Genomic DNA, 21,278 nt, shown 5'->3' with positions numbered 1-21,278 from the left:
GCCAGTTCGAGTCTGGCTGCTCCACTTCTAATTGAGCTCCCAGCTAATGTGCCTGGGAAAGCAACAGAAATAGTCCAAGTGCTTGGGCTCTTGCACTCACGTGGGAAACCAGATGAAGCTCCTGGCTCCTTGCTTCAGCCTGGCCCAGCCCTGGCCATTGCGGCCATTTGGGGAGTGAACCGGCAGACAGAAGCTCTCTCCCTCTCTCTCTGTAACTCTGCCTTTCAAATAAATAAATAAATCTTTAGAAAAAAAATCATATTTGTCATTGAAAAGCAAATAAAGTTCCAATATACATCTTCCTTGTTTCATTTTTCCCATACTTGTTTGCATAATTATGAAACTATGAACCAACATGCATGTCAGAATAACATTTGTATATCATCTGCCCCATGTGCGTGGTACAAGTAGAAGATTTTGGCAAGAATCAATGAAAGTATGCTGTTTGAATCAAATGGAATGTATCATAAGGAATAATATATATTTATGATTATTTATAAATTGCAAGCAATGTATCTTTATACAAAGACAACTTATAATAAAATTACATGTGTAGGCATGCACACTTTATTTCTCGCACAGCTGGTTATTAAATGTTTATCAGTACCTCACAGCTAGTTGTTAAATCCTCACCAACACACCTCTCATTTGTATGTGTAAAAATTTTAGCCAATCCAAAGGAGAGCTATTTTCCTAAACATTTTCCCTCAGGAGACAGTAAGCAGTGTATTTATGGAAAGAAACAGCTCTAGTTAAGAAGTAAATTTCCTTTGTGATATTTACCAAAAGATAATTTGCCAAAAATGGTTTGGATGCCTATATTCTGGTGTTCTTGCTAACAAGAAAGTGACATTTCTGTGTGTCTATTTTAACTAAAGAGTACCACTTACCTTCTGAAGTGCTTTTGCCTTCTGAAGTTTCTGTTACCACCAACCACGATCTGAAAATATTAAATGGAAAATTCCAGAAATAAACAATTTATAAGACTTAAATTGCGTTGCATTCTGGATGACACACATCATCTCTGTCCAGCATACACACACTGTCTATGCTACCTGGCCCGCAATCACTTAACATTTGTCTCAGTCATCAGATAGACTTCTGTGGTATCCCAATGCTTATATTCAAGTAAACCCTTACTTTACTTGATAATAGCTCCAAAGCAGAATAGTGGTACCAGCTTCTGGAGATGCCAAAGAGAAGCTGTAAAGTACCATTATGAAAAGGTAAAAGTATAAGATACTTAGACAGGGAGAGGAGACCACATTCCCACAACTTCAATGAAAGGACATTGTCACAGCTACTCCATTTTACTAGTAGTTATTGTTGTCAGTCTCTTGCTGTGCTGATTTGTAAGTTAAACTTTCTCACAGGTATGTATGTATCAAAAAGAATGAGGGGAATATGAAGTGTGCTACTATTTGCAGTATCCACTAGGGACGTTGGAACACATCCTCTGTGGATAAAGCAGGAACTACTGTATGTCTTGCCTAAATATTTAACCATGTTATATACCTCAGGATTTCAACTTAAGAATTTCTAAAATTTTACTTTCTTAAATATACATACACAGGGGGGTACTTCAAAAAGCCCTTGGAAAGTGGGATTAAAAGTTCATTTGGCTGTAAAACATTTTTTGCAATCCATGCATATGAGGAGTCTTTTAAAAGTGCATGAAAAGGGGCTAGTGCCATGGCATCATGGGTCCTGAGTCCTGGCTGCTCCACTTCAGATCCAGCTCTGTTCTAATGACCTGGGAAAACAGTAGAAGATGGCCCAAGTACTTGGGCCCCTGCACCCACATGGCTCCTGGCTTCAGACTGTCCCAGCTCCAGCCCTTGCAGCCATTTGGGGAGTGAGCCCACAGATTCTCTCTCTCTCTCTCTCTCTTTTTCTCTCCCTCTCTCTTATCTCCCTCCTTTTCTCTGCAACTCTGCCTCTCAAACAAATAAATCTTTTTATAAAGTGCATGAAAAATGCTTATTATGAAAAAAGTGCTTAGACACCACACACACACACACACACACACACACACATCTATACATATTGTGCTATTTCAGAAGAAAAAGAACAGGAATTTTCCAATGTACTTAGTGCCCAGTTTCTTCCCAGGAGGGCAGCCTGAATCGTCAGTCTAGAGGGGCACCTGGCCCTGCAGGGAGCACCTCTTTGCCCAGTCCATGTGGTGTCCTATGCAACTGGCTCTGTAGTTGTCTTCCACTGCAGTGGGGAGACAGAGCCTCAGAACCGCCAGGGTACTCAGCACCTCCTGGTAACAGGTGGTAGAGCAGGGATCAAGTCCAAGGGACTTCAAAGCCCAGCTGTCAAGAATGCTGCTGGAGCCCAGAGGCTGAGGGAGTGGGCGTTTCCAAAAGTGGGAGGAGGACCTGTGCGTGCAGTGAAGTGCAGCAAGGGGGGAAGAGGCCAAGCTATCCTGTGTGGTTCCTCCCGGCCTCCCCTGATGACCTCAAATGTGGGAAGAGACCATACGCAATGTCTGATGTCTGTTCCAGGCCACTGCCTGCCTTCCACCAGGTGGCTGAGGGAGGAGTCATCGCTGGGCTGTTTGTTCTTTGCACAAAGGCTAGCCTTGAAGGCAAGAGGAGTCAAAAGTGAGCCCCCCTGAACAAATGAAGTCTGCTCATTCAGATAACAACTCAGGAGACAAGAATGACTCCAAGTTATTCAAAGGTCATGCTAGCAGGGAAAATCTATGCATTGATTTAGAACTGCCCATCTTTAATTAGGGAGTCAAGTGTACGGGAGGCAAGGCTTGCTAATTGCTCTATCTTGAGACAGAGAAAATGTTTTCAAGAATTCTTAGAACCTCTCTCTGCTTCTTAGGGCAAGCATTTAGCCCAGCATTTAAGTCACCCATGTTCCATAATTGGAGTACCTGGGTTCAAGTTCTGGCTTAGGTTCTCTATTCCAGCTTCTTGCCAATGCATGCCCCAGAGGTGATGGCTGAAGTACTTGGGTTCCTGCCACGCACATGTGAGCTCCTGGCTCTGGGTTTCCGTCTGACCCAGGCCTGGATATTGTGGACATTTGTGGGAGTAAACATATTTGTGGGAGTAAACCAGTGGATGGAAGATTTCTTGGTCAGTCTGTCTCTCTGCCTCTCAAGTTGAAAAAAAAAAAAAAGAAAAGAAGAAAAACTTGGAGCCTATACTGTGGCATAGTGGGTAATGCTGCTGCCTGCTGCACTTGCATCTGATATGTTGCCGGTTCAAGTCCCACCTGCTCCATTTCCTACCAAGTACCCTGCTAATGTGTCTGGGAAAGTGTCGCTCCCCCTCTTCATGGAGGAACGACATAGAACCCTGCCTAGGCTTCATATCCGAGTCACGGCACCATTATGTCGCTCCCCCTCTTCATGGAGGAACGACACAGGACCCTGCGCTGTTCTTTCGTCTGCTTGGCCCTCCCCGGGTTTGCTGCTGGTTCTTCCCGGGTTGGCTGCTGGTCCTTCCACCTCCGTGGAAGGGCGGTTCCCCCTGCCACATTCCCCACTTCCGCGGGGGAGCAGCACACCGCCGGCCGGCTCTCTTGGGGGCTGCACAGGTGTTCCCCTTAGATGTTCCTGTTGCATGCCGTCTCTCTCCTCCTTTATAGTCCTCCTCCACCAATCCTAACTCGGCTGCCCACACGCCGAGTACGCTGCTCTCCTCCAATCAGGAGCAGGTCCTGCAGCTTGTCAAGTTGGTGAGAGGCAGCTGGGTAGAAGCTGTTGCCTCCTCTCCCAGCGCCATATTGTGGGAAAGCAGATGCATAGAATAAGTCTTAATTCCAGTAACTTAGTCTAGTCCGAGTTGCTCCCAGTTGCTCCCCACAGGAAAGCAGTAGAAGATGGTCCAAGTCCTTGGGCCCCTGCACCCATGTGGGAGACCTACAAGAGATTCCTGGCTCCTGGCTTCGGATCAGCCCAGCTCCAGCCATTGCAGCCATTTGCGGCCATTTGGGGAGTGAACAGCAGATGGAAGATTCTCTCTCTCTCTCTCTCTGCCTTTCAAATAAATAAATACACCTTTTTAAAAAAAAGAGCCAGTGTTCTTGTTATACACAATAGGCATTGACACCTAACTTCCCAGTTGATTGTGATAATGAAGTGAGGCAATGCTTGTAAAGCTGGGTGTGTCCCAGACTATCGACAACACTGTGTCAGTGGGATTGATGGCGCTAATATATCTGAGATGACTAAGGGTCAGGTACTCTGCTATGGCATTAGGATGGGAAGGTGTTTCTGGCACACCCTCTGTCACAGGGAGTCCACCGGGCAGAGCAGCAGGCAGCAGAAGGGAGACTCACCCATGCTCCCCTTATGGCCAGACTCTGACCACTGTGCCACATCCACAGCTCCCCAGCCAGGCAGTGGCCATGTGTGAGGCCACCTCTACACCCCTACCAGCATGCACCTCTCCTGAACACTGGCACAGATGTTCTAGTGGGTGGCAGTGGATGAACAGGTTGCACCCTCCAGACCCCACATATTAACAATGACTGTGGATGCCTTAACCAGGAACAGGAGGATGTGTGGGCTTCAAGTCACACATTAAATTCATAGGGGCACAGAGGGAAGGCTCAGTGGTCACCTGTGTGATGCCACCATCCCAAATTGACAAACAACCTCTCAGTTTACCCAGAGAGACTCACACATGAAACCCAGAGGACTGATGAGCATTCCGGCCACAATCAGCACCTTGCCCCATGAGCAGCATCCAATCACCTCCCCTCCAGTTTACTGGCCTATAAAATGCTAAATTTTACAGAACACAACATGTTTGTGTTTCGTCCATTTGTTTATCATGTGCAAAAAGAGAAAGATAGCAATATTTATTCAAGAGTATCCACAAGAGTAAATTCCAAGGATTATTTGAAGCTGTCCAGAGCAAAAGTGCTCATTCAATAAAACATATGCTCACACCACCTTCTCATAAAGATAAATGCTTAAGTGCACATCCTGTGGACGCATCTGTGGAAACTGAAACACAACCTCCAAGAGAAACACTTGAGAAATATTAGGACTTTCACTCTCTACACTAAACCCATCAGGCAAGAGAATATCAATGAGTTAAGGAGAAATGGATTAGCTATGTCCCAAGCACCTGTAACCAACGACATATCTGAACAATACATTAATCAGCAGTGTGCTGGCAGATGTGTAACAATCAGATTTTGAAGGACAAGTTAGAGGTGGAGCCCTAGGGTATAACATTTTCCCACTTCCATAAATTCTCCGAGCAACACTGAAGTGCTCTGTAGAGCTGGTGCAATTGGCTCCATCCACTGCAGAAACCATCAACTCTTCCAATTCATGGCTCCACAGCATGGCAGAGTGAAAAAAAATGCTGAACCAAAAGCTGGGAGATGTGGCTGAAATCCCAGTTCCGATAGCTGTGAACATATCTGGGGAACTTCTTCTTGGAACCTGAGCTTTCTCATCTGTAAAATGGAAACTTGCAGCTGTCCTGCAGCCTCCATAGGCTGTTCGTGAAGATAGTTTAAGTTCCAAAGTTGTATGCTGTTAGAAGCTTCTGCTATCGTCACCAAAGTACTCAGTACATGACGTGGAACTTCCTGTGTGTATTTCACTGGGGCATTTAGACATCTAGTGTCCCAAGCAGCAATCTAGCCTAGTTTCTACAACCATTTTGTTCACTGGTAAACTTTGACATCGCTTGTTTGTGTGTTATGGGAAACTCTCAGTCAACATCAAGTTACAGCAGATGGAAGATCCCCACACTGCCTGTGAAGGAATCTGGTCCCCAGCTGCATGAAAACTGATGATAGAAGGTGCTGCTCTGTGCAAAGATGGAGACTGAGCTTCTGCCAAACCTGCTAAAGCAGATCACTGAGACCTTTCAAGTCCAAGTTTAAGAACCACATGAAAACTGTGAACCCCTTGGGGCAGGCATTGGGCACATGAGATAAGATGGGATCCCTGCATCCATATTGGGGTGTCTAGTTCAAGGCCCAGCTACTCTGCCTCTGATCCAGGTTCCTGCTCATACCTTGGATAGGCAGCAGTGGTGGTACAAGCTTTTGGGTTCCCGACACCCAGGTGGGAGTCCTGGATGGAGTTTCTGGCTCCTGGCTTTGGCCTGTCCCAACCCTGGATGCTGGATGTTATGGGAATTTGAGGATTTGAACCCGCAGATGGGAAGAAAAGAGATTCTCTCTCTCTCTCCTCTCTCTCCCTCTCTCTCTCTCCTCTCTCTCCCTCTCTCTCTCTCTTCCCCCCCTCTTTCTCTCCATGCATTTTAAATTTAAAAAAGGAAAGAAAGAAAAAAAGAAGGCAAATTTGAACCCCAGATTTCACTAATTCATTTCAATTAAGACCCTCAACTCAGAAACTGAACCTGGATTCCTGCTAGTCATGAGGTATTGTTCAAGACTTTCTCTAAGCCTTAATTTTTCTACATGGAAAATGGGTTAATATCTGTGCCATATACATTTTATGAGAAACAAATCTGCTTTGTAAATGACAGCAATTTAAACTTCTTTTCTACTCAGAGACAATTCTCCATTAATTGACATTTATTTACTTTGTAGTTAAAGCTTCTGAAATACCAGTGGGTATTATATATGAGGTCATTATATATGAGGGCACTTCCAAAAGCTCATGGGAAAATGAAATTTAAAAATAAAGAAAGAAAGATTATCAGTGTGAGCTTTTAGCCCAGCAGTTAAGACACCTCTTAAGGTGCCTGCATGTACATTGGAGTTTCTGGGTTTGATCCCTAATCTGGCTCCTGACTCCAGAGTCTTATACTTGCAGCCCTTGGGAGGCAGCAGTTATGGTTCAAGTCTCTGCCAACCAGATGGGAGGCCTGGATTGCGTTCCTGGATCTTGGCTTTGAAGTGGCCCAGCTCTGGCTGTCAGAGGCATTTGAGGAATGAACCAGCAAGTGGAATCTCCCTTTGTCTGTGCCTTTCTGCCTCTCAAATACATTTTTTTTAAAAATTCAAAATTCTATCTTTATTTTTGTGCAAAACAGTTTGTAATTCATGCATAATTTTTCCAAAATTGGCATTTTCCACGAACTTTTTGAAGATCCTTCATATGCATACATTTCAACAAAATTTTCATCAAAATAAACTTATCTTTTATTTCTTTCCTCTCTGAAGTTTTTGAAGTATCTTTGAATATAGAGTTAATCAGACATAGATAAATAAAAGCAGGTCATGATTTTTGTGTTTGAATATGAAATTCCTTGTGTCATGTGGAATTAAGGAGTTAGAAAATATTTCTCAAAATTGTGAATGTTGCAGGAACCCCGGGTTGTCTTCCCTTCCATTTCTCCTTGGGAGGCCAAATGGATATTTAATTCAAATGTTCCCACTTTGGGTGATTTTGCCCATTTCCCAGGCCTCAGTGTCAGTGGCGGCCAGTCCAAGCCAGTGATAATGGTAGCTCTACCTTGCCCAGGGATTTTGAAGGTATCTGATCCATTTCTGGCCAATGCAATGTAAGAGAGAATCTTATTGGGGATGCTAAGAAAAGTGGTCATCTTTCCCAGGAAGGAAATGTGGCTCATTTCCTGCCTTTGCCCATTCTCAGACTGCGTGTGATGCCAGAAAGAGTTACAACCATCTAATCCTCAGCATGGAGAGTGGAGCCAATACAGAAGGAGAAACCTGGTTCATAAGCTGGGAAATTGACCAGCCTGACACCTGTCTCATTGCTGGACTTTACTGTGATCACATGTTTCTTTATTATTAGAGATTTCTCTCACTCAAAACTCAATGAAATCCTCATGAATTCATGCCCATATATCAAAGATGTTAAAAGTGGTGTGGTCTGGGATGCCCACATTCTATATCAAAGTGCCTGAGTTTGATTCCCAGCTCCACTCTGGCTTCCAGGTTCCTGCTAATGCAGACCCGGGACAACAGTAGTAATGGTTCATGTGATTGGGTCTTTGCCACTCATAAGGGAGACCTGGATTGAGTTTCTGAATCCTGGCTTCAGCTTGGCCTAGCTCTAGCTGTTATGGCATTTGGGGAGTGAGCCATTAGTTGGGGGTGATCTTTTTTTCTCTCTCCCTGCCATTCTAAAAATAATTAAAAATAAATAAGTAACTTTAAAAGAACATTGTGTGTTACATCTTGAATAATTTCTTTTCTAGCAAAGTGCTATGATGGCAGGTGTCATGAAGGTGAGGCAAGTCTGCACTCTTACACACTGAACATGATTCCATCCATAGTGTAAGGGACATTGTAGCTGGTGACAGGTGCACCTGCGGACATTTGAGCCTGCTGAAAAGCTGTCTACTCTCTCACATGTGATTTCTCAAGAAATACACTAAGCAGAATGTATGTCTTTCCTCTTATTTTATTTTTAGCTCCATCTGAGTGTGTTTCCCTTAATAAAAATTTCAAACAGACAGGAAAATGAACTCAAGAAAATGATACCGCTTTGAAATACGTTCCTGGTGCAGATGTGGACTACATTCATCAGAATGACCTCTCCAAGTAAAATCCCACCAATAAAATGGCATTGAGGGTGCACTCTCATGTTTTAATGATATTTGATGAGGATGACTTCATGTGACTCATAAACTCAATTAGGTTAATCTGCTTCTAAAATATAGAAGGATTGAGGATTGTGTCAAGAAATCCCTAGTATCATACCAGAGACCAAGGGTTCAAAAGTTCAGGCAAAAGCAAAAATGTATTTTTCTTTAATAATGAAAGATACAATGTCAAGATGGATTCAAATAAACACACACTAAAAATCCACTAATAAAATAAAACTTGGAGGAATATAAAGAATGCAGCGATGTGGGGATAGGAGAGAAACATTTGCATGTCCTGGAGATGCAGGAAGAATTGAAGAGAGTCCATCCACATAAAGTATGACCCACTGAGTGGTGCCAAGGTCAGTGAGACCCAGGACAATCTGCCTGATCTGATGCCAGGCTTATTCCTTTCTCTGCTGTGGGCTGGTTCCTCCCTTTCCTGTATATCCGCCACTTTTTAAAGTACCCCTCCAACTTCCCCTTCTTTAACATGTTTTATAATTGTCCTACAAGCTATATGCCACACATACTGAAAGATGGAGAGATAGCAGGGAAAGACGAATGACTCCTGTGGGGAACAATCCGGACTAGACTGAGTTACTGGAATTAAGACTTATTCTATGCATCTGCTCTCCCACAATATGGCGCTGGGAGAAGAAAACAGCTTCTACACAGGTGCCTCCAGTTCAGCCAATAAACTGTAGGACTCGCTCCTGATTGGAGGAGAGCAGCGTACTCGGCGTGTGGGCAGCCGAGTTAGGATTGGCGGAGGAGGACTATAAAGGAGGAGAGAAACGGCATGCACCAGGAACATCTATGGGGAACATCTAAGGGAACACCTGTGCAGCCCCCGAGAAGAGCCGGCCGGCGGTGTGCCGCTCCCCTGCGGAAGTGGGGAATGTGGCCAGGGGGAACTGCCCTTCCACGGAGGTGGAAGGGACAGTAGCCAACCCGGGAAGAACCAGCAGCAAACCCGGGGAGGGCCGAGCAGACGAAAGAACAGCGCAGGGTCCTGTGTTGCTCCTCCACGAAGAGAGGGAGCGACATAATGGTGCCGTGACTCGGATATGAAGCCCAGGCAGGGTTTAGTGTCGTTCCTCCACGAAGAGGGGGAGCGACAGACTCCCGTTTTCTGAACTAGATCATTTTCCAGATTCTTTGTCTTTAATGAAACTCCTCCATTGGCTGCCTTATGCCTTTACTTTCAGGGATCAGGGGCTGGGACAGATGGCTGTTGTCAAACACTAGTTGGTCACTGCTCATCACTCTATGTTTCCCTTTCTCTCTGAGTTTCCTACAAACTCTCACCTTTCCACAGGTGATCTCGTTGCACCAGGAATCAATGGCAAGTTATAGAGTACATACTTCTACAAAATTAGAATTTCTAGGTTTAGAGTTGAGTAGTAGAAGCTAAGTGTTTTACAGAATTAATGGATTTCAAAATCTACTGGCAAATATCAAGTTTGTTTAAGCTCCAGATCATCTCTTAAAATAGTAATTATAATTGTCCCTAGGAATGCACTTGAATATTCCACACAGGGGCCGACATCATGGCATAGCAGGTAAAATGCCACCTGCAATGCTGACTCCCCATATGAGCAACGGTTCTTGTCCAGGCTACACCACTTCTGATCCAGCTCCCTACTAATGGTCTGGGAAAAACAGCAGATGGCCCTAGTGTTTGGGCCCCTGCCATCCAAGTGGGAGATCACATGAAGCTTCTGGCCTCTGACTTTGGTTTGGCCCAGCTTTGACCATTGTGGCCATCTGGGGAGTGAATCAGTGGATGTAACATCTTTCTCCTTTTCCCTCTGTCTCTCCCTCTTTCTCTCTATACCTCTGCCTTTCAATTAAAAAAAAATCTTTTTTTTTAAAGAGAAAGAAACAAAATACTACAGAACTTCCAGAAATATCAATGCTTTTTTTTTCTTTAACACCTTATAATGGAAACAGAAATGGGGTAAAAAGAGATTTTTTTAAAGCTATTAGTACAGGGGCCAGCCCCTATCACCCACATGGGAGATCTGGATGAAGCTCTTGGCACCAGCCTGTGCCAACCCTGGCCATTGTGGTCATTTGAGGAGTGAACCAGGGAATAGAAGATCTCTCTGTCTCTCCCTCTCTTTCTGTAACTCTGACTCTCAAATAAATAAATAAAAACTATTAGTACAAAATCAAGTATAGTTTCAAGTCAGAATCAAGCACAAATTTTCATTTATAGGGATCAGAATTAAAAAACAAATACAAAGAAAACTAAGATATGAAAACCAAAGGTACAGCAACATGATTACAGTGCTACCAGAAAGAGAATGTTACAGTTAGTTACAGAAATGTTCTCAGCCCAACGCCCACTTAGCCCATTTGCCTTTTCTTTCCTTCATGATTTTCTGAAAAACAAATTGTTTTTTTTCCTGAAAACTTTCCATGCTATGATTGCTCTTTTTCTCCAGGGGTCACTTATTTACATTTTGGAAAAGTCTTAGTAACATCTGCTCAAAAACATTGGCTTTGAAGGAAGCATAATGCAAAGCAAGTATAAACTATACACTTGTGTCTAAAACCGATCCATTGATTTCAACTTCAGCTTACTAATTCATCATGAAAAATAGCAGGATTTATTCACAGACTTCCACAAGCAAAATAACAATGGGAAATAATGGAAGTTCAGTGTAACGTATCTGTATCAGGCAGGGAGCTCTTCTCCCAACCCTGCAGAGGAATCACTCCCCAGGAGCATGCACTGGCTGCTCTCTCGTGGTCCCATGTCCTTATTTTAAGATGGCTATGATTTCCCCATGAATAAATGCTGAGGGACAACTGTATCATTTCAATTTAACATGAGACTGTGTAACTCGAGTAATACCTTGCATTTCATAGCTTTGGCTCCGCTGAGGACTGGGATTCATTCAGATATATCGCCACGAGGCTGGCACGTCACGGCCATGTCCAGATGAAACCCCTCAAGTGGAGAAGCGGCTGTGCTACAAGTGCCTCTCCTGGGATTGTTGCCCTGGTTCCATATTTACTGAGCTTCACCTAATCCATATTTCCTTCTAGAAGCTTCTAGAACTCAAGGGAACCAGCAGATCGATTCTACTGACCTTACAATAGGGTCACCTCCACTTTTAATGTCTTACACTTGGGGAAGAAGGGAGTAGCCAAAGCCCTTTGCTTTCCCACTGCTGCTAGCTTTGCCAGGCCTTGAAAGACAGTTCAGTTATGTTATTTGCTTATAGCAGCTGTCCCCTGAGAACTCCAAGTTTGTTTTCCTAGATTTTTTTGGTCAACTTCAAATATTATTATTTTATTTTATTTTTTAAATATTTATTTATTTATTTAAAAGTCAGAGCTACAGAGAGGCGGAGGCGGGGGGAGGGGAGGTCTTCCATCCACTGATTCACTCCCTAGACGGCTGCAATAGCGGGAGATGGGGCCCCATCCAAAGTATTCCAGGTCCAGGGACCCAAGAACTTGAGCCATCTTCTACTGCTTTCCCAAGACATAGCCGAGAGCTGGATTGAAAGTGGAGCAGCCGGGTCCCAAACCGGCACCCGTATGGGATGCCGGCGCTTCAGGCAACAGCTTTACTCACTACGCCACAGCACTGGCTCCAACCTTGAATATTAATTCTCAATCCAAAGCTATGTACGCATTCATGATTGTAATGAAATCTGCACTTCCTGTGTACAGGGTGTCAATGCATTGCAGACAAAGCCTTTGTAAATTACTGGCAGAAGCGTTTTTTTCCTAGAATGCTGGGAAGACTCAAGCCTCACAGAGCAGAACCACCCTCCTGGCAGCAGGATGGCCACACAGTCCCACAAGCTGGTGCACCTGCACAGGGCTAGGGGCTTAAAGCCACCATCTTGTTCTAGGGGGTAAACACAGAGTGATGGAGGGGCTCCTAGAAAGGAAGATTGACCCCCAGAACTGAAGGATAGGGAAAGGCCCAGTGTTTCTGTTGAACCATTGTGGACTAATCCCTCACCTAAAGAGAGGCCAGAGGGGAAGCACTCAGGCAGGCTAAAACCCTCTCGTGGTAAACTAGACTTCCTACAGTAACAGAACGCCCAACTGGGAGACAGGTCTTCCATCCCTAACTTCATACGCATGGATGTGCTACCTGCAGCTTCCCCTTCTTCAGAGTGACTCCCAGCTCTTCCAAGAGAGGCCTCACCATCCCTCTTGAATGGAACAGGATTTTTCTTTTGCACCAAAAAAAAAAAAAAAAAAAAAAAAAAAAGTGACCTTGTTGCCTCAAGAGCACAGTGTTTACACAACCAGTATAATTTCTTTTCATTGGTGATTTTTGGCCCAGGGCTTATAATTCTTATCCTCACAATGTTTTGAATGTGACATTTTAAACCTAACTTAGCCCTTTTCTTCCAAAGCTACATTAATATAGTAGGAGGCTTAGCAGACAATCTAGGCAGACATGCCTGCAAGTTCACTTTCAGTGCCACAGAAATGTGGATTGTTTTCCTCTGCTTATGGGGATTTAGTGTTATTGCGGAGTTTCGGATTTTTATGAGCACTTAAAATTTTGGATCTGATTGGGATCTGGGCTCACATTAACTCATTTCCAATTACTGAAATATCCATCTTCTAGAGAAAATAAAAAGGTTACCAAGTCAGAATTATGAAGAGTGTGGGCATGGAGGAGGAATACATTTTTGGGTAACTCAACATGAAATTGCCAAGGAAATTGAAGTAATCAAAATAAATGTATGTAAGTGGGTTGTATGCAATCACACTGATAACAGTGTGTGATTCAATTGCATGAAGCGCATCTGTTGTATGCCACATTTATCCCATTACCTGCAAGAACCAGTGGTTTTATAAACTTGTCCCCAGAGCCTCCGCCTCAGAGATTTTGTGCTGACCATGACATAAGTAACTTCCTGATCCCGTGACGTGTGCAGACACCTGTGTGTGGAAGCTTTGCAAGGAGCCCATATTTTACTTTTCCCGTTAGGCTTTCACATTTGGGATTGACAATGAAAGAGGTTCTATGTAGGCCTCTCCAGCTCTCAACTTAGAATGTCCACAAGGGCCCAGGACCCATATAAATTGATCCCATACCCCTGTATGTTAGGGTATTCTTTTATCATCTCTATACAGTTCTCTTTTTTTAATTGTTAGGTAACTGTCCTAGTCCATTCTGTATTATTTTAACAGATTATTAACAGGCTGTATAATTTGCAAGAAAGAGAAGTTTCTTTGGCTCACAGTACCAGAGGCTGGAAAGTGAAAGATTCAGGGGGCTGGTGCTGTGGTGTAGTGGGTAAAACCACCACCTGCAGTGCCGGCATACCATATGGGCACCAGTTCAAGTCCCGGCTGCTCCACTTCTAATCCAGCTCTCTGTTGTGGCCTGAAAAAGCAGTAGAAGATGGCTCAAATGCTTGGGCCCCTGCACCCATATGGGAGACCTGGAAGAAGCTCCTGGCTCCTGGCTTTGGATCAGCACAGCTCCGGCCTTTGCAGCCAACTGGGGAGTGAACTAGTGGATGGAAAAATCTCTCTCTGCCTCTTCCTCTGCCTTTCTGTAAGTCTGCCTTTCAAATAAATAAATAAACACATTTTTTAAAAAAAAATGAAGAAAGATTTGGGGCATTATTACTGCAGTGAAAGGTATCATATAGCCAAAGCAATCCAGGGAAGGCCAAACTCACTCATATAAGAAATCCACTCTGGCAACGAGGGAATCACTCCTGCAATAAGAACACTAATCCACTCATGAGCTGTTAGTCAATTCTGCATTACCATAATGAAATACTTGAGAACAGGCAACTACATAAAGAAAAGAGCTCTGTTTAGCTCACAGTCCTGGAGGTTCAAGGGCAGGGTGTGGTGTCGCTCCCCCTCTTCGTGGAGGAGCAACACTGAACCCTGCGCTGTTCTTTCGTCTGCTCGGCCCTCCCCGGGTTTGCTGCTGGTTCTTCCCGGGTTGGCTACTATCCCTTCCACCTCCGTGGAAGGGCAGTTCCCCCTGGCCACATTCCCCACTTCCGCAGGGGAGCGGCACACCGCCGGCCGGCTCTTCTCGGGGGCTGCACAGGTGTTCCCTTAGATGTTCCCCATAGATGTTCCTGGTGCATGCCGTTTCTCTCCTCCTTTATAGTCCTCCTCCGCCAATCCTAACTCGGCTGCCCACACGCCGAGTACGCTGCTCTCCTCCAATCAGGAGCAAGTCCTACAGTTTATTAGTTGAACTGGAGGCAGCTGTGCGGAAGCTGTTTACTTCTCTCCCAGCGCCATATTGTGGGAGAGCAGATGCATAGAATAAGTCCCAATTCGAGTAACTTAGTCTAGTCCGGATTGCTCCCCACAGATCCCCCTTTCTTTTTATTTTTTGGCGTTGATACGCGCCTGTCTTCGGTGTCCCACGGCACACACTCTGCTCTACTTGCTAGAGTTGCCACAGGCTCTTACAAGTCCTATCCATCAGGCAAACCGAATCCGGGTCCTCTCTTCGCCATGTTGTGAGGAGGTTTTTAGGCGCTGATGCGTGCCTGTGTTCGGTGCCCTGCAGCGCATACTCTGCTCTGCTAGAACTGCCTGCAGGTGTTTACAAAACCTATCAGGCAAACCGAATCCAAGCCTTCTCATTGCCGTATTGTGGGGGAGACTTATTAGTGTTGGTTTGTGCCTATCTTCGGTGACCTGCAGCTCATACTCTGGTCGAGCTGCTTGCTGGCGCTTACCGCCTTAAATCAGGCAGACCGAATCCAAGCTTAATATTGTTGTATTGTGGGGAAGCCTTACTGATGTTAATTCGTGCCTGTCTTCGGTGACCTGCGGCGCATAAGCTGCTAGCTGCCCGCAGGTGCTCATCGCCTCACTTGATTAGGCAGACCGAATCCAAACTTTCTCGTTGCCATGTTGAGGGGAGGCCTTTCTATTTCTCTATTTCTCTATCTCCGGGCATTCCTATTTCTCCCATTTTACTTCTGTCTGCCAACATTCCCATTTCTCTCACTCCACTTCCAAACTTCTGTTTCTCTTATCCCCGCAGCTTCCCGCTGCCCGCCCTGAGGCTACTTCTCAGCGGCTTCCCGGCTGAGCCGCTTCAGCCCGCGCCTCTCTCATCTGCGCAGCTTCCCGGCTTTGCGCGGCTTGGCTTCGCGCGCTCCGCGGTCTCCACGCTTAACCCTTTCGCGTCTGAACCACGGCCTACGCCAGCCCCGTTCCCTATCTATTCACGCCCCGTGCTCTCTCTGCACGCGGCGGCTTCCGCGAGTAACACAGCGTAGCTTACGTGTCCGCCACTAGCATTCAATCTAAGTTCCCCGGGCTAGCCTGGCGAATTCAACCCAGCGTACGTCTCCGCCCCACGGTTTGGCTTCCCGTCCTTTGCTCCCCGGGCTAATCAGACGGATCCCAATCTGGCTTACGTCTCAGCTTCTGGTTTCAACTTTTCGCCCCCTATTCCCAGGCTAACTTGAGAATCCCAAAGTGGCTTTCGTGTCTGCCTTGGCCTGCCCCCCGCGGCTTCAATTTCCCTAACATTTTTCTCTACCCGGTATGTTTCCCCAAGCTTTCCTCCAACGATATTCCTCCCTCATTTCTCCTGGCCTCTCCCCACAGTCCGCATCCGAGTCTGTTTGTTCTAGCTTTCACTTTCGCTTTCGACCTTAGAGATTTCTCCCAGCTTCCCCCCGTAGTCCGTATCCGAGTCTATGCCTAGGCTTTCAATAGCTTCTTCCGGCTCCTTTTTCGTCCGGCTTTTCCCTAGGCTGTTTGCTAGTCTCTCTCTCCAATATTTTCCCTAGGCTGTTTGCTAGTCTCTCTCTCCGATATTTTCCCAATTCTTCCCGTTTCTTCCCGTTTCTTCCCTCCTAAATTTGCTATCCGTCCTAGGTTTCCTATCCGAGTCAGGTTTCCTATCCGAGTCACGGCACCATTATGTCGCTCCCCCTCTTCGTGGAGGAGCAACACTGAACCCTGCGCTGTTCTTTCGTCTGCTCGGCCCTCCCCGGGTTTGCTGCTGGTTCTTCCCGGGTTGGCTACTATCCCTTCCACCTCCGTGGAAGGGCAGTTCCCCCTGGCCACATTCCCCACTTCCGCAGGGGAGCGGCACACCGCCGGCCGGCTCTTCTCGGGGGCTGCACAGGCGTTCCCTTAGATGTTCCCCATAGATGTTCCTGGTGCATGCCGTTTCTCTCCTCCTTTATAGTCCTCCTCCGCCAATCCTAACTCGGCTGCCCACACGCCGAGTACGCTGCTCTCCTCCAATCAGGAGCAAGTCCTACAGTTTATTAGTTGAACTGGAGGCAGCTGTGCGGAAGCTGTTTACTTCTCTCCCAGCGCCATATTGTGGGAGAGCAGATGCATAGAATAAGTCCCAATTCGAGTAACTTAGTCTAGTCCGGATTGCTCCCCACAGTGTGGTATCAGCTCCGCACCAGTGAAGACCTTAGGATGAATGGTGTCACAGTGGTGGGAGCAGGTACAAGAGGGAGAGACTACATTGCCAGCCAGGAAGCCACAGATTGGGAGAGGCCAGGCTTACTCCATTACAGCAACCCTCTTGCAAGAAGTAACTCAGGGGTCTCCGGAGAACTGCCTTAATCCCCTTTGAGGGCACATGCCCAGTGACTGAAGGACCTCCCGTTAGGCCCCATCTCTTAACAGAGCCACACTGGACACCAAGATTCCAACACATGGACCTGTGGTGGACAAACTCACTCCACATCCAAACCATGGCATTGATCCTATCGCAACTTAGCAGACCCACAGCTCAACATCGATGCATTGCGGTTGAGTTTCCAACGCTTGAACTTTGGAGACACATTCACAGCAGAGCAATAACTTTCTACACAGAATCTCCCCAACAATATATTATGGGAATAGAAAATGAATTTAAGGGAGAATAATAAAATCAGAATTTTGATCTTTGTTGGCTTTAAGAATATCGGAAGTTTTGATTATTAAATTGTGGAGCAGAATATTTCATACAAATCAAATATAAGTGTCATAAGTGTCTAACATTATTTAACTCTGAGATTTAAAAGATTTCTTTTTCTCTTATCTATGCCTTCCTCTTCCATTCAGTAGAATGAATTCTAATTCAGTAGAAGAATTATAATTCCTCCAATGGAGCAACCAACACCAAGCTCACTCTTTTCAATTCATAAATCTATTTCTGTACTCAAGTCTTCTGATCTACAATAACATTTGCAAGATAGAATCAACTCTTCCTTTAATCATGCATTCTAAATATTCAAAAAGAAAATAAGTCCTCCACCTAAAATAGGAACAGGTGACAACCTCTGTCTTCAGTGATAAACATCAGGCTGCTGAGATTTAGGACAATCAGGTGGAAATGGGAATGAATCCACGATGGGTGCTTGAGGAAGAAGTTCCAGCGCCTTCCAGGTTGAGCATAGAATCTGAGGAGGAAAGGGCATGGAGCGCTATTTCTCCACCTGGGGATTTAGGACACCTGAATGGCTTTCTAGGAGTGTCAATTGGTAAAGTCAACAACAGGAGTCACTGTGCACTTACTCCTCATGTAGGATCTCTGTCCTTAATGTGCTGTGCATTGAGATTTAATGCTATAACGAGTACTCAAACAATATATTTCACTTTGTGTTTCTATGGGGGTGCAAACTGTTGAAATCTTTACTTAATGTATACTAAACTGATCCTCTGTAAAAAAAAAAAAAAAAAGAAATTATCAACTCCCAACTTGACTCTCACTGGGATTAAACATGACAATAGGTCTGATCTGATTTCATCATCATTTAAAAAAAATCATCTATTATTTTTCACTTTATGTTTCTGTGTGGGAGCAAACTGTTGAAATCCTTACTTAATGTATACTAAGCTGATCTTCTGTATATTAAGAGAATCGAAAATGAATCTTGACGTGAATGGAAGGGGAGAGGGAGTGGGAAAGGGGAGGGATGCGGGTGGGAGGGACGGTATGGGGGGGAAGCCATTGTAATCCATAAATCGTACTTTGGAAATTTATATTCATTAAATAAAAATTAAAAAAAAAACTTTGAAGGATACAGGACAGATAAATCCACACCTTGGCCACTTTGAATAATTGTGATAGTTTCCATAAATTTTATACCAGCTTTCATTTATGCAGGTGAAGTTACATGAGAGCAATCAGAGTTTCAGAGTCAGCTGGAAGCATGGGCAGTGACCCAGTAAGAATGAAAGGTCATCAAATTGTTTTCATTTCTTCACTTTTGCTCTTCACACACCTATAAAACATGAGGAAGGAGACTCACAGGGAGAAAATCCGTTCTACTGCCCTGAAAAAGGTCAAGAAATAATTATGTTACAAAGTATATGAACAGCTAAGATGCTACTTAATTTTCTCATGGTATGGATGATAGTGCTTAATGCTTAATATTGTGTGAAACTTTTGGCCCAGCACCATGGCTCACCAGGTTAATCCTCTGCCTGCAGCACCAGCATCCCATGTGGGCACCGGGTTCTGGTCCTGATTGCTCCTCTTCCAACCCAGCTCTCTGCTGTGGCCCGTGAGGGCAGTGGAGGATGGCCCAAGTGCTTGGGCCCCTGCACCCGCATGGGAGACGGGGGTTGGGGAGAAGCATCTGGCTCCTGGCTTCAGATCAGCGTAGCTCCGGCCGTGGCAGCCATATGGGGGGTGAACCAATGGAAGGAAGACCTTTCTCTCTCTCTCTCTCTCTCTCTCTCTCTCACTGTCTAACTCTATCTGTCAAATAAATAAAAAAAAATATTGTGCGAAACTTTAAGAACTTTAGATTCCACCATCAGTGAGTAGAAAACATGGGGTCTGTGCACATGTCCTGGAGGAAATGTTTGACCCTTATGTTTTTAAAAAAGCAAAGAGGATATCAAATAAAAAGTCTTATCTCATGAGTATGATTCTAAGACACAATATGTCATATTGAAAAAGATAGGCAAAACAAGAGACAATAATCAACGTAAGTTCCAAATGTGAAGGTTCTGAGGAAGATCCCATAGCTTGAGTAAGTGCATTAATCGTTCAAAGATCATACTCACCAAGTGAAAGTTTAGGACGGACAAAAACTTAATGCTGACAATACTGTACATGTGAGTTCATTTTCTATTATTTTAATGCTGATCTCCTTTGCAGACTCCTAATGGTTGTGCCTCAGGATGGTAGCCACATAAATGGTAAGTTGATATGGACACAAAACGCTGCTGTAAATGTTCTAAACCTTTTGTACCCATCAGATATTGAATTGCACTTGTTTATGTAGTCTGGCTCCACTACTGAGCTGTTTGGCTATTATTTTGTCTTTAGAATCCAATATCTGGCATGAAAGAAAGTTTTATTTTATGATAAAATACTATTCTATTGAAATTGTAGATTTAAGCCGGCACCGCGGCTCACTAGGCTAATCCTCCGCCTTGTGGCGCCGGCACACCAGGTTCTAGTCCCAGTCAGGGCGCCGGATTCTGTCCCGGTTGCCCCTCTTCCAGGCCAGCTCTCTGCTGTGGCCCGGGAGTGCAGTGGAGGATGGCCCAAGTGCTTGGGCCCTGCACCCCATGGGAGACCAGGATAAGTACCTGGCTCCTGCCATCGGATCAGCGCAGTGTGCCAGCCGCAGCGCGCTGGCCGCGGCAGCCATTGGAGGGTGAACCAATGGCAAAGGAAGACCTTTCTCTCTGTCTCTCTCTCTCACTGTCCACTCTGCCTGTCAAAAAATTTAAAAAAAAAGAAATTGTAGATTTAAAATATTTAAGGTAATGTGTTGTCAATTTTGTTCATTTTTAAAATGTGGAAAAAGCAAGAATTCATTTGCATGGCATTTCTCAAACAAGACTAAAGCATTTTAGATCACGCCATTCTTCACTTGAGTATCTTCTTCTTGTTTAAAATACTTATTTATTTTTGTTGCATTGTTTTGAAAGGTAGAGAAATAGACAGACAAACAGGCAGAAGCAGATAGAAAGATAAAGTCCTCATCTACTGGTTTACTCCCCAAATGACCATAATAGATGGAGCTAGGCCTGGCCAAAGCTGAGAAAGAGGAACTCAGCCTGGGTCTCCCAGGTGGGTGGCAGGCAACCAAGCCCTTGAGGAACTGCCTGCAGCCTCCCTGGATGTGCATGACAAAGATGCTGGAACCAGGACCAGAGCCAGGATTTGAACCCAGACACTGCAATAAGGGGGGTGGGTATCTCAGGTGACATCATAACTGCTGTGCCAAACACCCACCCCAAGGATCTCCATCTTCATGTGGCCAGTGTCATTGTGAGAACAGGACACTGAAAGGAAATATTTGCCACAAACCATTTCCTGTTTCATTGTGAGCTGCCAAAGGCTACCCGCTGGCCACTGGCCATTTGATGAGGAAGGAGAAATCAACAGAGAGTACAACGACCGTGATTCTGTCCTGACAGAGGAGGGGCGGCATTGTGTGAAGTACTTACTAAACTCTATTTCTGTCTAAAACAATGCCGATGCAAGGAAGTGAGCCCATCAGATTAGCTTCCCAGCTCAGCCAACAGGTCCTTGGCAATTTTCCAAGTTCTATGATTTTTTTTGTAAGAAATGTGTAATTTTCCATTTTTATTAATGTAAAAATGATTACATCTTCAAACTCTCAGATAGTTATAATCTCCTGTGTGACTGTCATGTAAGAAAATTGTGTTTGTTTTTTTAGAGAGAATACTTAGCTTAAAAAAAGTCGTAAAATTCTAGTACTTGAATGGACTTCAGCAAGTTCTGCTTACACAGAGAAACTACCGCATAATTTTTGCCTTTAATATGCAAAGTCA

General features: G+C 44.8%; 1 long non-coding RNA gene across 1 annotated transcript in view; it reads right to left on the bottom strand.

Moving 5' to 3' along the window:
* Window positions 1-21,278, bottom strand: part of LOC127490566 (uncharacterized) — a 63,253-nt gene that overhangs the window by 9,179 nt on the left and 32,796 nt on the right. Inside the window, exons 2-4 of the long non-coding RNA XR_011389468.1 lie at window positions 18,562-18,742; window positions 17,773-17,917; window positions 891-940 (exon numbers count right to left, since the gene is read on the bottom strand). This is a non-coding gene — a long non-coding RNA (uncharacterized lncRNA). The remainder of the gene's footprint in view (window positions 1-890; window positions 941-17,772; window positions 17,918-18,561; window positions 18,743-21,278) is intronic.

Source organism: Oryctolagus cuniculus, chromosome 6 (assembly GCF_964237555.1).
Source record: "Oryctolagus cuniculus chromosome 6, mOryCun1.1, whole genome shotgun sequence".
Classification (NCBI taxonomy): domain Eukaryota; kingdom Metazoa; phylum Chordata; class Mammalia; order Lagomorpha; family Leporidae; genus Oryctolagus; species Oryctolagus cuniculus.
Note: the sequence above shows the minus strand (reverse complement) of the source record. Positions and strands in the feature narration are given on the sequence as shown.